Genomic DNA, 15,000 nt, shown 5'->3' with positions numbered 1-15,000 from the left:
CAGAACTAGTTGTGTGTGTGTGTGTGTGTGTGTGTGTGTGTGTGTGTGCCTTTCAGCAAACAGTGTGTGTGTGTGTGTGTGTGTGTGTGTGTGTGTGTGTGTGTGTGTGTGTGTGTGTGTGTGTGTGTGTGTGTGTGTGTGTGGGTTGTTTTCTCACTTTGAATCACCGCTGTGAGCTGCAGATTGAGTTTTCCTCTGTCTCCTTTCTGCCTGGTGGATCAAGGCCTCCTGATCTAACCCACCCCCCCTGCTCACATCGATCCCTTCCTCCTCCGTGTTCAAAGCTGCGGAAGAATCGGTCTGGGACACATCAGCCCGTGACCCGGACCTGATCGCCTACCAACCCGTTCATCCGTTCATCCATCCATCCATCCATCCAGGGCACCTTCTCTCTGGATCAGCAAACTCTGCTGCACCGTTCGATCCACAGACTGAAGAAGTAGGTGTGTGTGTGTGTGTGTGTGTGTGTGTGTGTGTGTGTGTGTGTGTGTGTGTGTGTGTGTGTGTGTGTGTGTGTGTGTGTGTGCGCGTCTAAGGCTGTAACAATTTAATAAGTGCTGATATATACTATAAAATAGTTCACTAATAATGTCCTGAAATGTATTTTGCCGTTGCTAAATAGTCGTATATAAATGTAGTTTCTATGTGACCGTATGTTACATTTACCACTAAGGTCTATATAAAAGAGAGTTCAGATACAGTATTAGGGGACCACTAAGGTCTATATAAAAGAGACTTCAGATACAGTATTAGGGGACCACTAAGGTCTATATAAAAGAGACTTCAGTACAGTATTAGGGGACCACTAAGGTAAGTTCAGATACAGTATTAGGGGACCACTAAGGTCTATATAAAAGAGACTTCAGATACAGTATTAGGGGACCACTAAGGTCTATATAAAAAGACTTCAGATACAGTATTAGGGGACCACTAAGGTCTATATAAAAGAGACTTCAGATACAGTATTAGGGGACCACTAAGGTCTATATAAAAGAGACTTCAGATACAGTATTAGGGGACCACTAAGGTCTATATAAAAGAGACTTCAGAGACAGTATTAGGGGACCACTAAGGTCTATATAAAAGAGACTTCAGATACAGTATTAGGGGACCACTAAGGTCTATATAAAAGAGACTTCAGATACAGTATTAGGGGACCACTAAGGTCTATATAAAAGAGACTTCAGATACAGTATTAGGGGGACCACTAGGTCTATATAAAAGACACTTCAGATACAGTATTAGGGGACCACTAAGGTCTATATAAAAGAGACTTCAGATACAGATAGGGGACCACTAAGGTCTATATAAAGGGGACTTCAGATACAGTATTAGGGGACCACTAAGGTCTATATAAAAGCATCCAAAGAGCACCATGTCATGGGACCTTTAAGAGAAAAAGTCACTGCAACACCTTACATGTATTTCTGTTTATTCCTGAATGAATATTTTACATCTAACCTCCCTCTCGCTGCATAAAGCCACATTTCCTGGGAGTTTTCTAATGTCACACCGAGGAAACTGCAGCAGATGTAAACAAGCACGACCTCTGCTTTTTAATTGGCTGAAAAAAAATGCAAATGTAGTCACAGTGAGCGGAGGCTTTGATGTGGAGGAGAGACGCTGCTATAAAAGTCCAAATCAAAGGCTACAGCGACTGGACTGAAGGGACATCTGTGGGGGGGGATCCATAATGTTTGGATTTGGACTCTGGGGTGAAGTTGCAGCACTAGGAGGTCTTATTTATTGAAATCAAAAAATATTTCAATCAAATGCATGTTAACAGGGCCAGTTACATGAAGAGATGTGTGTCTGATTGAGACCACACACAGCTTTGTGCAGATGAAGGCAGAATGAGGAAGTTTTCTGCTAAAATGCCATTACAAAGTAGGGCTGTGTATTGGCAAGAATCTGGCGATACGATTGGCCCTGCCAGGCCCTATTAGGCCCTGCTACGCACTGTTAGGCCCTGCTACGCACTGTTAGGCCCTGTTAGGCCCTGCTACGCACTGTTAGGCCCTGCTACGCACTGTTAGGCCCTTCTAGGCCCTGTTAGGCCCTTCTAGGCCCTGCTACGCACTGTTAGGCCCTGCTACGCACTGTTAGGCCCTTCTAGGCCCTGTTAGGCCCTTCTAGGCCCTGCTAGGCACTGTTAGGCCCTGCTAGGCCCTGCTAGGCCCTGCTACGCACTGTTAGGCCCGGTTAGGCCCTTCTAGGCCCTGCTACACACTGCTAGGCCCTGCTAGGCACTGTTAGGCCCTGCTACGCACTGCTAGGCCCTGTTAGACCCTTCTAGGCCCTGCTAGGCCCTGTTAGGCCCTTCTAGGCCCTTCTACGCCCTGTTAGGCCCTGTTAGGCCCTTCTAGGCCCTGCTAGGCACAGTTAGGCCCTGCTAGGCCCTGTTAGGCCCTGCTACGGACTGTTAGGCCCTGCTAGGCCCTCTAGCGGTAGGGGGTTTAAACGTGAACCACTATCTTACATGGATATTGGGTGGAGGCAGTTCACATCCAAACAGCAGCTCTGGGAGGCAGTTCTGACATCCTGCAGAGAAATTCAAGCAGAAACTCTCCATAAACTCACAAGTTCTCACAATGGATGCCAGAACTGTGCAGGTGATACCAAAGAAGGGCTCCTATGTTTACATGTAACTTGCCCTGTTAAGATGGGTTTGACTGAAATAGCTGTTGATTTCAGTACACATGACCTCCTAAATGCTGCTAATTTTCAGTTCTTTACAACCCATAAAATGTTTTGAGACTCTGTTGTGCATAATAATGTGAAACAGTGTATTTTGAGTTTTCATTGGCGTGGTCATTTGCGTCGACTATTTAGGAAAATCAGTGTAAAATTTAATTTGGGACACACGGTAGACACCAGACCTATAATGCCGATGAGGAAATCGGGGGAATTGTTTCAGCCGATGTTTCCGGACTCTGACATCTGTTTTTTGACGTTGTGATACAGGTCTTGAATTTCGTTAGTAATGGTCTTAAAAGGGTCTTAAAACTTCTTAAATTTGACTTGGTGAAACCTGTAGAAACCCTGCATCCAGGAATGCTGTGTGGACTAGCCAGACCTTTTGTTTGTTGTGTGTGTGTAGGGCTGGTCCGAATATTTTTTTTTTTTTTTTTTTTAGCTTCAAAGCTTCGGTAGTAATGAGCATTGAATATTGGAAGCTTCGGAGAGAGGGAGATGAGCATATTATTATCTCTAATAAAGGCAGGAATCTCTATGTGTCTGTCTGTTTGTCATCACACACTGGTAAGCGAAAGTTTGCAAAACAAAATTGTCACTCATCTGGCGATAGCGATGTACTTTCCTACGATGTGAATAGAGCGTGGGGGCAGCCTACTTTATGGGATTATAAATCTAAAAGCCTAATATTTTGGATATTGGTTGGATCTTGAGATAGGGTAAGGGAGTATAGTGTCGTATTTGGTGCAATATAGATTAGGGCTGTCCTCGACTAAAGAAGTTCTTAGTCGACTAACACTTCTAGGATTTTGTCGACTAATCGATTAGTTGATTTAATTGACAGAGCTGTGAGCTTTGAGAGGTGGTTAAGACTAGAAAAGCACAATATAAATGTAGTTAATTAACCATCTGTAAAACTGAGTTTCTCCACAATTAATCCTGCAAAAGCACCACTTTAAATCTTGTGTTTACCATAAATGTACTCAGAAGTTTCTTGGAAATAAGTAATTAAACATGAATAAGCATAAAAAATGACTAATGGACTAAATGCAGAGATAAATAAACCAAAATGAAAAAAAAAAACGAACATTCGAATGTCAGATTTTCAAATGGAATACCAACCCACCGAACGAATATTCGAATATTCGGGGAACTCTCTGGGTTGTTTACATTATTCCACTATTATTCTGAATAATAGTGGAATAACAAGATGGTCCAGTTGGCCCGAAGTAAAGACCTGAACTAGACGTAGACTGCTAGCATTTGTTCTGCTGTCAGTGAAGACAAATTTGTGTGTGTGTGTGTGTGTGTGTGTGTGTGTGTGTGTGTGTGTGTGTGTGTGTGTGTGTGTGTGTGTGTGTGTGTGTGTGTGTGTGTGTGTGTGTGTGTGTGTGTGTGTGTGTGTGTGTGTGTGTGTGTGTGTGTCCTTTGCTGTCCAAATATCACACAGGATGTCAACTTGATTTCTCTGGCGTGTGTGTTTACGTGCGTGTGTCCTCCATCTGTTCCGGAAAGCCTTTCCTGAACCTGCTGAACACACACACACACACACACACACACACACACACACCACACACACACGTATGCAACCGACGCACAACCACACATGCATACACCCAAACTCAACCACACAACAGACACACACAACAGACACACAACAGACAGACACACACAACAGCTGCACACACATCAACACAACAGACACACACACACACACACACAACACACACACACACACACTCACGCAACAGACACACAGATGCACACAAACACAACAGATGTGCGCACACACACAACAGACATACACACACACACACACACAACCGAAGCACACACATCCACACAACAGACACACCCAACCACCCAACAGGCGCGCACACACACACACACACACACACACACACACACACACACACACACACAAAAGACTCACACATACACACACAACAGAAACACACACAACAGACAGACACACACATACACTCGCGCGCACACACACGCAACCACACAACAGACACACAAACACACACAGCAGACACACACACACACACACACACACAGCAGACACACACACACACACACACACACACACACACACACACGTATGCAACCGACGCACAACCACACATGCATACACCCAAACTCAACCACACAACAGACAGACACACACAACAGATGCACACACATCCACACAACAGACACACACAACATACACACACACACACTCCCGCAACAGACACACCGATGCACACAAACACAACAGATGTGCGCACACACACAACCACACAACAGACATACCCAACCACCCAACAGACACACACACACACACACACACACACACACACACACACACACACACACAACAGACTCTCACACACACACACACACACAACAGACTCACACATACACACACAACAGACGCACAGACACACAAACACACAACAGACGCACACACAACAGAAACACACACAACAGACAGACACTCACATACACACACACACACACACACACACACACACACACACACACACAGACACACACACACACACACACACACACACACACACACACACACACACACACACACAGCCTTATTAGTGGGGTGAGCCCCAATCAACACTGGCGACACATTTTTTTTTTTTTTTTTTACGCTATTTAAAACCAGCGATTCGTTCAGTTGCATTTGCATTTCCTGCTCTCCCTGTCTCTCCTCTGTCTCTCGGTCACACACACACACACACACACACACACACACACACACACACACACACACACACACACACACACACACACACACACACACACACACACACACACAGCCCCTCCACTCTGCACACAGTCTCCATGAAAATGAGGAAAAAACGGCTGGCGAAATTCACAAGTTCACGAAAGGTTGTTATCTCGTTAACACCTTTACACAAGATCACACACACACACACACACACAGACACACACACACACACACACACACACACACACACACACACACACACACACACACACACACACTTCGGCCCTGCTACGAGATGGACGCGCACCAGTATAAACTTCCATTAGATCGTCTACGGAGGAGAAAGCTCTGCGTGGAGCCTCCACACAACCACACATCAGGTTTTAACCGTGAAACTGAAAGCCGGGGCCCTGTTCCAGAAAGGTCTTTCTCTCCGCTCGTCCTCGTCTCAGGAGCATTTAGCAGGGTGCAGATTTTAAAGCGCCCATATTCTGCTCCTTTTCAGGTTCATAACTGTATTTTAAGGTTGTACTAGAATAGTTTTACATGGTTTAATTTTCAAAAAACACCATATTTTTGCTTTTTGCTAGCTCTCTCTCACTGCTTCAGATCCTCTTGTCACCTGGTCTCTGTTTTAGCTACAGAGTGAGACCTCTTTTCGTCTTCTGTACTATCTTTGATTGCACTCGCACACGCTCAGTAGCTCTGATCGTAGCTCATGTCGGCTGGCTCCATAGACAGTAAAAGAAAGGCTGTTTCTCTGTGACCTGTTGCACGATGACATTGCACAAACATCTGCGGAATATTCTCTGTAATTCGGCGGGAACATTTTTCTGCAGCAATTCTGCATTAAGAAAAGCATTAAATCTTCACATTTTAAGTACCGTATTTTCGGGACTATGAGTCGCACTTTTTTTCCTACTTTGGCTGGTCCTGCGACTTATAGTCAGGTGCGACTTATATATCAAAATATATATAATTTAACATGTTTTTACATGTTAATTAATACTGAAAACATTACCGTCTACAGCCACGAGAGGGCGCTCTAGGCTTTTGACAACTAGAACGCTACTCCTAAAGACAACTGAGTAGTAAAATATGCAGCCCCGAAAACGGTAATCGAGCAGCAGAAATAAAGTTTGAAATGAGGGAGAAACTTGTGAGGGAGACTGGAGAAAAGGTGACTCTTACTGCAGTGAAGAAATCAAACAAAGCTAATCGGCTAATCGGGGGCTGAAAGCTAGATGGCCAGAGGAGGAGGAACGAGTCGGGAGGGGCTCGTTCACGGTGAAGTTACGTCTCCAAGCCTTTTAATTAGAGCTGGGCGATTTTCTTTTTCCATAAAAAAAATCTGTGATTTTTTTTTTTTATTTTATTTATTTTTTTTTTTTTTTATAAAAAACGCAATTCACTATTAGATTTTTACCCCCTTTCCATTTAAAACAAAATAACTGCGAACTGTAAATATATTTTAAAAATATATATTTACTGTGCATCAACATAAACAAAATTGCAAAAGGCAAACCCTTTCTCTAAGTGAAAAGTCACTGTGCAGTGTGCAACAAAGATTGTTAAACATCCAAATAATTTATACTGTATTTGGACTGAAAAAAAATAATCTAAAAAAATTGAAAATATGAATCAATTTAACCTACCAACTCGATTTTTTTAAATCAAATTGATTTTTTTTCCCCAGCCCTACTTTTAATACATCCGTGCTCCACACCCTGGTATCATAGTTGTTCTGTGTGCTATTGTGTAGTTGACAGATGGGGAAAAAAAATATATATAAATTCTAAATAAATGCGACTTATAGTCCTGAAAATACGGTAGCTGATAAACCGAGAGAATGTCAGGACTCAAACTCCACGCACACAACGAGACTTTAACATTAATCATTTAAATAAGTCTTAAAGGTGCCGCAGGTAGGAAGGTGAAGCTAGAGCTCTCTCTCCGAGGACCCGGCACAGGGTTAAAGCTCCTCTCCTCTCGCTCTGCTGTCTGATGGAGTTTATGGTTCATAATGAGCTCTTTATGCATCACATGTAAATATTATATTAACGGTGTGAAGGTAAATGTTTTTTTTTTTTTTTTTTTTTTTTTTTTTTTTTATGCAAAATAATCCTGTGAGTTTAGATGTTTCAGTATATTGTTGTGGTGAGTTATTTTAAGTTATTTTACACACACACACACACACACACACACACACACACACACACACACACACACACACACAAGACATGCACACACAACCACACAAGAGACACACACAACCACACAACAAACAACAGACACACACACATACACACCAGACGCACACACACACAACTACACAACATACAACAGACACACACAACCACACAACAGACACAACACACAACAGACACAACCACACACAACTAATAATAAATTGAATTTATATAGCGCTTTTCATGGACTCAAAGTTGCTTTACAGGGCAGGGTAGATTATAAAAACAAACCAAAACAAACAAAACAAAACTAGTAGAACAAAACAAGATTCAGATGAAAAAGGGAGGGGTGGCAGGGGGGCTATGGGTAGGCAGAGGTGAAGAGATGGCTCTTGAGGCGGGACTGGAAGATGGTGAGGGACTCAGAGGTGCGGATCTCTTGGGGGAGGGAGTTCCAGCGCCTGGGAGCTGCTCTGGAGAAGGCTCGGTCCCCAAAACTGCAGAGTTTGGACTTGGGGTCTGAGGGACCGAGAGGGTTGGTAGGGGGAGAGGAGGTCAGTGAGGTATGAGGGGGCCAGATGGTGGAGGGCTTTGTAGGGGAGAACCAGGATTTTGTAGGTGATCCGGTGGGAGATAGGAAGCCAGTGGAGTTGTTTTTAGGACTGGAGTGATGTGGTGCCAGGATTTGGAGCGGGGATGATGGGGCGGGAGTTCTGGACCAGTTGGAGTCGGTTGATGTTTTTAGGGAGTTCTGGACCTGGGGTTGATGTTGGTGGTGCCAGGAGTTTGGACCAGTTGGAGTGTTGATGTTGGTAGAGCTGATGCCGAGGAGTTCTGGACCAGTTGGAGTCGGTTGATGTTGGTAGAGCTGATGCCGAGGAGTTCTGGACCAGTTGGAGTCGGTTGATGTTGGTAGAGCTGATGCCGAGGAGTTCTGGACCAGTTGTAGTCGGTTGATGTTGGTAGAGCTGATGCCGAGGAGTTCTGGACCAGTTGGAGTCGGTTGATGTTGGTAGAGCTGATGCCGAGGAGAAGTGAGTTGCAGTAGTCCAGTTGGGAGGAGATGATTGCGTGAATGAGTCTTTCAGCAGCAGGGGGTGTGAGAGAGGGACTGATTTTGGCGATGTTGCGGAGGTGAAAGGAGGTTTAAATGACTTGACGGATGTGAGGCTCAAGGGAGAGGGTGGAATCAAAGATAACGCCAAGGTTGCGGGCCTGGGGAGATGGGGGGGACAATGGTGCCGTCGATGGTGAGGGTGGGTTTATTGGTTTTGCTGAGTGTGGATTTGGAGCCGATGAGGAGGAATTCTGTTTTGTCGCTGTTGAGTTTGAGGAAGTTGTGTTGCATACAGGTTTTAATAGCTGACAGACAGGAGTTGATGTGGGAGAGGGGAGGATTGTGAGGGGATTTGGTGCTGAGGTAGATCTGGGTGTCATCGGCATAGCAGTGGAAGTCCAGGTTGAAGTGGCGGAGTATCTGACCAAGAGGGAGGATGGAGATGATGAAGAGGAGGGGGCCGAGTACGGAGCCTTGGGGAACACCTTGAGTGACCGTGGCTGTGGCAGAGATGTGGTTGTGGAGAGAGATGAAATGGGATCTGTTGGCTAGGTAGGAGTGGAGCCAGTTGAGTGCAGTACCTTCGATACCGAGGTCTTTTAGTCTGGTGAGCAGGATGTTATGGCTCACGTTATCGAAGGCTGCACTCAGGTCGAGGAAGATGAGGATGTTGAGGGAACCGGCATCAGCAGAGGTGAGGAGGTCATTGAGGACTTTGAGGAGAGCGGATTCTGTGCTGTGGAGGGGGCGAAAACCAGATTGGAGGGGTTCAAATAGGTTTTTGGCATGAAGATGGGTTTGTAGTTGTGAGGCGACTATGCGTTCCAGGGTTTTAGACAGAAAGGGGAGGTTGGATATTGGGCGGTAGTTGTTGAGAGAGGAGGGATGCAGGCCAGGTTTTTTTAAGGATTGGGGTGATAGCAGCAGGGGACAGTTCCAAGGGACAGTGAGGAGTTGAAGAGGTTAGTGAGGTAGGGGCATAGCACCGGGAGGCAGGACTTCAGGAGCGGATTAGGGAGGGGGGTCAAGGGAGCAGGTAGTGGGTTTGGAAGAGCTGATGAGTTGGGAGATTTCAGGAGGAGTGACTGGGTCAAACTGGGAGAGGAGGCAGTGTGGAGGAGGGATGGGGAAAGGAGGGTGAGAGAGAGAGAGAGAGAGAGAGAGAGAGAGAGAGAGAGAGCTAATTCGGCTAACCGCTAGCTGAGACAGCATGTAATAACTTTAAAAGACCCTCAAAATAAAACTTGAAAATAAACGTTAACATATATAACAGCTGTTAGGTCAGCTCTACTTTACTTGTGCTCATTTAAATCCAATCACTCAATACTTGTCTTTAGTGTTATTACTGTAAAGTCTTCATGTAGCTGTAGCTGTAGCCTGCTTCTCCCATTAAGTTTGACTTAACGTCATTTTAAACTGAATCTAGCGGTCAGCTAGCGGTTAGCTAAACTAACGTTAGCTTCCCAATGGAGGCTAGCGTGGAACAGATCGTGCAGTGTGCAACACGGCGTGTGTTTCCAGCCACAGCAGATGTTGTGAAGGAGCTGAGATGTGTCCGTATGTGTTTTTAAGGAGCTGAGATGTATCTGTATTATTTTTTAAGGAGCTGAGATGTGTCTGTATTGTTTTTAAGGAGCTGAGATGTGTCTGTGTTTTTAAGGAGCTGAGATGTGTCTGTATTGTTTTTAAGGAGCTGAGATGTGTCTGTATTGTTTTTAAGGAGCTGAGATGTGTCTGTATGTGTTTTTAAGGAGCTGAGATGTGTCTGTATGTGTTTTTAAGGAGCTGAGATGTGTCTGTATTATTTTTTAAGGAGCTGAGATGTGTCCGTATGTGTTTTTAAGGAGCTGAGATGTGTCTGTATGTGTTTTAAGGAGCTGAGATGTGTCTGTATTGTTTTTAAGGAGCTGAGATGTGTTTTTAAGGAGCTGAGATGTGTCTGTATTGTTTTTAAGGAGCTGAGATGTGTCTGTATTGTTTTTAAGGAGCTGAGATGTGTCTGTATTGTTTTTAAGGAGCTGAGATGTGTCTGTATTGTTTTTAAGGAGCTGAGATGTGTCTGTATTGTTTTTAAGGAGCTGAGATGTGTCTGTATGTGTTTTTAAGGAGCTGAGATGTGTCTGTATGTGTTTTTAAGGAGCTGAGATGTGTCTGTATGTGTTTTTAAGGAGCTGAGATGTGTCTGTATTGTTTTTAAGGAGCTGAGATGTGTCTGTATGTGTTTTTAAGGAGCTGAGATGTGTCTATGTGTTTTTAAGGAGCTGAGATGTGTCTGTATGTGTTTTTAAGGAGCTGAGATGTGTCTGTATGTGTTTTTAAGGAGCTGAGATGTGTCTATGTGTTTTTAAGGAGCTGAGATGTGTCTGTGTTTTTAAGGAGCTGAGATGTGTCTATGTGTTTTTAAGGAGCTGAGATGTGTCCGTATGTGTTTTTAAGGAGCTGAGATGTGTCCATATGTGTTTTTAAGGAGCTGAGATGTGTCTGTATTGTTTTTAAGGAGCTGAGATGTGTCTGTATTGTTTTTAAGGAGCTGAGATGTGTCTGTATTGTTTTTAAGGAGCTGAGATGTGTCTGTATGTGTTTTTAAGGAGCTGAGATGTGTCTGTATTGTTTTTAAGGAGCTGAGATGTGTCCATATGTGTTTTTAAGGAGCTGAGATGTGTCCATATGTGTTTTTAAGGAGCTGAGATGTGTCCGTATGTGTTTTTTAAGGAGCTGAGATGTGTCTATGTGTTTTTAAGGAGCTGAGATGTGTCTGTATGTGTTTTTAAGGAGCTGAGATGTGTCCGTATTGTTTTTTAATGATCAAACATTGAACCCAGAGGGCCTCGCTGCGTGTGGAGGCGGCTAAACGGCTTCTTTCTAATCACAAAACACTGAAAATATGAATTGCAAAGCTGCAAAATTAGCCAAAAACCTCTCTCTCTCTCTCTCTCTCTCTCTCTCTCTCTCTCTCTCTCTCTCTCTCTCTCTCTCTCTCTCTCTCTCTCTCTCTCTCTCTCTCCATGTGTGTTTGCGTCATTTTTTCAATTTCCAATCTGCAGTCTTTCCATTGCCTTTTGAGCATATGTTTACTCTGCTGCAGCCAGTATTCACACTCCTACACACTTCCTCTCTCTTTTTCTGTCTCACACACACACACACACACACACACACACGCAGAGACAGACAGACACACACACACAGAGAGACACATACGCACACAGACACAAACACAGACACGTACACACACATGCTCACAGACACACACATACACACACACACAGAGACACGTGCACATATACACACGTACACACACACACAGAGACACACACACTCACAGGCGCACACACGAAAACACAGAGACACACACACACACACACACACACAGGCACACACACACACAGAGACACACACAAAGAGACACGTACACACACACACACACACACACACCCAGGTGTGTACAGGCAGTCTCTCTACGGTGGAGTTGGAGTCAGATTCAGTGTATTTTTAACAAACTGAAAATGTGCCGAGAATAAAAATGAAATCCTGAATCAACCTCTTAGGATCCCTGAGTGGAGCTTCACTTCCGTCAATAATACACTACTACACAATTACACTTTTTTAACTTCCAATTTCATTTGAAATAACTTTATTTTCACATTTTTCTATTAAACAAACAGCATCCGGGAAGGGAACTTCTTGTTACTCTTTCTCAATCAGCCACCGTGCCCTTCTCTGGTTCAGATATGAGGAAGCATTTTCTGCCACCACTAGGGGGCGCCAACCTATGAAAACGCTCCTTTTTTGTTTATTCATTTTTATCAGCAAGATTACTTTGGGTAGCAAGATTACGTGGTTACTTTGGGTATACGGTTAATTTGTCATTTTACAACACAATGAAAAGTTACAATGTGATCTCACTAAAGATTTTGCTCAAGAATTCAGTTTTAAGTACATTTGTTTGAGCAAAAATGCTAAAAATCTGCCTTAACATATCAACCCATTCTCACTCCCATCGTGTAAAATAAGGGCGCTTTTTCGGGTGTTTTTGGCGTTGTTGATGCTAAATGACTCCTTAAGTGTCTGATCTAAACTAAACGCGCCTGGTCGGGACAATTGGCGTCACTTTTGACGCAGTTAGGTTAAGGAAAAGGTCGGGGGTGGGCTTATAAAAGGTACGTTTACGGGACACATGGGAATAAGGTAAAGAAGAACGGGACAGTTGGGTTTAGGTAAAGAAGAACGGGACAGTTGGGTTTAGATAAAGAAGAACGGGACAGTTGGGTTTAGGTGAAGAAGAACGGGACAGTTGGGTTTAGGTGAAGAAGAACGGGACAGTTGGGTTTAGGTAAAGAAGAACGGGACAGTTGGGTTTAGGATTAGGGAAGTTCGGAGTGAGAACTACTTGAAGTATACGTGTTTTTTAAGGGTTAACATCCTGCATGACAGCCACAAACACAAGTAAACTTTCTATTTTGCAGCGTAGACATATATATTTCCACAATATTTCCATCCGTCCCTCCCCCCCCTGAAGCCACTGTGTATGAACGGGACAGCTTTGAGGTGCTGGTGTGTGGTCACTGCGGAGGATGACTGATTCAGATCGGCCCTAGATAAAGTCTCTCGGGACGCAGAGCGATCGATCGGCCGGCCTCGTAGCCATAAAAGAGGCCCCGAGCAGAGCGTGGAGTAATAAGAACCGGTGGGGATATAAAGGGGAATAAATGAGACAGGATGAAGAGGGCAGCTTTTTACCAAAAAGTGGTAGCTACAGAGAGTCTTACAAGTGTGTAAAGGAGAGTTTTTGTGTCAGTAACTAAGTGTGTGTGTGTGTGTGTGTGTGTGTGTGTGTGTGTGTGTGTGTGTGTGTGTGTGTGTGTGTGTGTGTGTGTGTGTGTGTGTGTGTGTGTGTGTGTGTGTGTGTGTGTGAGGTAGTGTGTGTGTGAGGTAGTGTGTGTGTGAGGTAGTGTGTGTGTGAGGTAGTGTGTGTGTGTGAGAGGTTGTGTGTGGATGGGAGGTTGTGTGTGTGTGGATGGGAGGTTGTGTGTGTATGTGTGTGGATGGGAGGATGTGTGTGTGTGTGTGTGTGTGAGTGTGTGTGTGTGTGAATGGGAGGTTGTGTGTGTGTGTGTGTGTGTGTGTGGATGGGAGGTTTTTGTGTGTGTGTGTGTGAGGTTTTGTGTGTGTGTGTGTGGATGGGACGTTGTGTGTGTGTGGATGGGACGTTGTGTGTGTGAGAGTCTGTGTGTGTGAGGTTTTGTGTGGATGGGAGGTTGTGTGTGTGTGTGTGGATGGGAGGGGGTGTGTGTGTGTGTGTGTGTGTGGATGGGAGGTTGTGTGTGGGTGTGTGTGGTGGTGGTTGTGTGTGTGTGTAAATGTGTGGGTGTGTGTGTGTCAACGGACAAGAATATATATATATATGTGTGTAAAAATGTGCAGTGATTAATGTACAGTAAACTGTGTGTGTGCGTGTGCGTGTGCGTGCGTGTGTGTGTGTGACAGTGATGGGAAACCGATTGGATGTATCGTGGAGCTGCTGGGTGGCGGAGAGCTGCAGCCTCGGCACTTTTCTCCTCCAACCATAAAACTTTCCTTCTCTCTTCATCTTGTCAGACACTCCTCTTCTTCCTCCTCTCCTCTCCTGTCACTCACTCGAGTCGCTCAACCCTTCTCTCTCTCCTTTCCCTTCCTTGTTTCCTCTTATTCCCTTCCCTTCCCATGGTGACATCGCATTACATTTCATTTAGCCGAAGCTTTTATCCAAAGCGACTTCCAGAAAGTGCATTGAGCCATGAAGGTCCAAACTAAGGACACATAGAAGAAGAGCTTTAATAAACCGAACTACAAAGTGCAACATGTTAGTTTATTTTTCACGTTCTATAACCATCATTTTCTTAGCCAAGGTTCAGTCAGATAAGATGTTTTTTTAGCCTCGTTTCCTCTCCTCTCCTTTCATTTACCTTCCATGTTTCCTCTCCTCTTTTCTCCTTTCCTTTCCTCCTTGTTCTTACTTCTCTTCTTTCCCTTCCTTGTCTCTCCTCTCCTTTTCTTTGCTTTCCTTGTATGTTACAATAAATTTCATTTAGCTGACGCTTTTACCCAAAGCAAACCTCCACCAGACTCCATGTAAATAAACAGTGATTTAATCATCGTAAAACACACTTCATTCAAAGTGGACAGAAACTAAATAAAACTACCAAAAGCCGTCTTGGTTCATCTTTCCACTGTTCCGACAATCACCACTCTGGTTTGGTTGAAATAAACCCTTAATTCACCCATTTACATGTGGAGATATGCTGGCTCTATACATGCTAAAAGTCCTGATTATTTACATGGAGTCTAGTGGA

General features: G+C 44.3%; 1 protein-coding gene across 5 annotated transcripts in view; it reads left to right on the top strand.

The window, feature by feature from the left end:
- Nucleotides 1-15,000, top strand: part of fars2 (phenylalanyl-tRNA synthetase 2, mitochondrial) — a 163,691-nt gene that overhangs the window by 4,416 nt on the left and 144,275 nt on the right. For 2 of the 5 annotated variants that reach the window (XM_028569384.1, XM_028569385.1), the window contains exon 2: nucleotides 224-439. The exons of 1 other annotated variant lie outside the window; for it this stretch is intronic. The gene's annotated coding sequence lies outside the window, so the exon portion shown is untranslated. Of the gene's footprint in view, nucleotides 1-182; nucleotides 444-15,000 lie in introns of all 5 variants that reach the window. 2 more of the 5 variants (XM_028569383.1, XM_028569386.1) reach the window with 2 other exon arrangements.

This window comes from Perca flavescens, chromosome 22, assembly GCF_004354835.1.
Source record: "Perca flavescens isolate YP-PL-M2 chromosome 22, PFLA_1.0, whole genome shotgun sequence".
Taxonomy (NCBI): Eukaryota; Metazoa; Chordata; class Actinopteri; order Perciformes; family Percidae; genus Perca; species Perca flavescens.
Note: the sequence above shows the minus strand (reverse complement) of the source record. Positions and strands in the feature narration are given on the sequence as shown.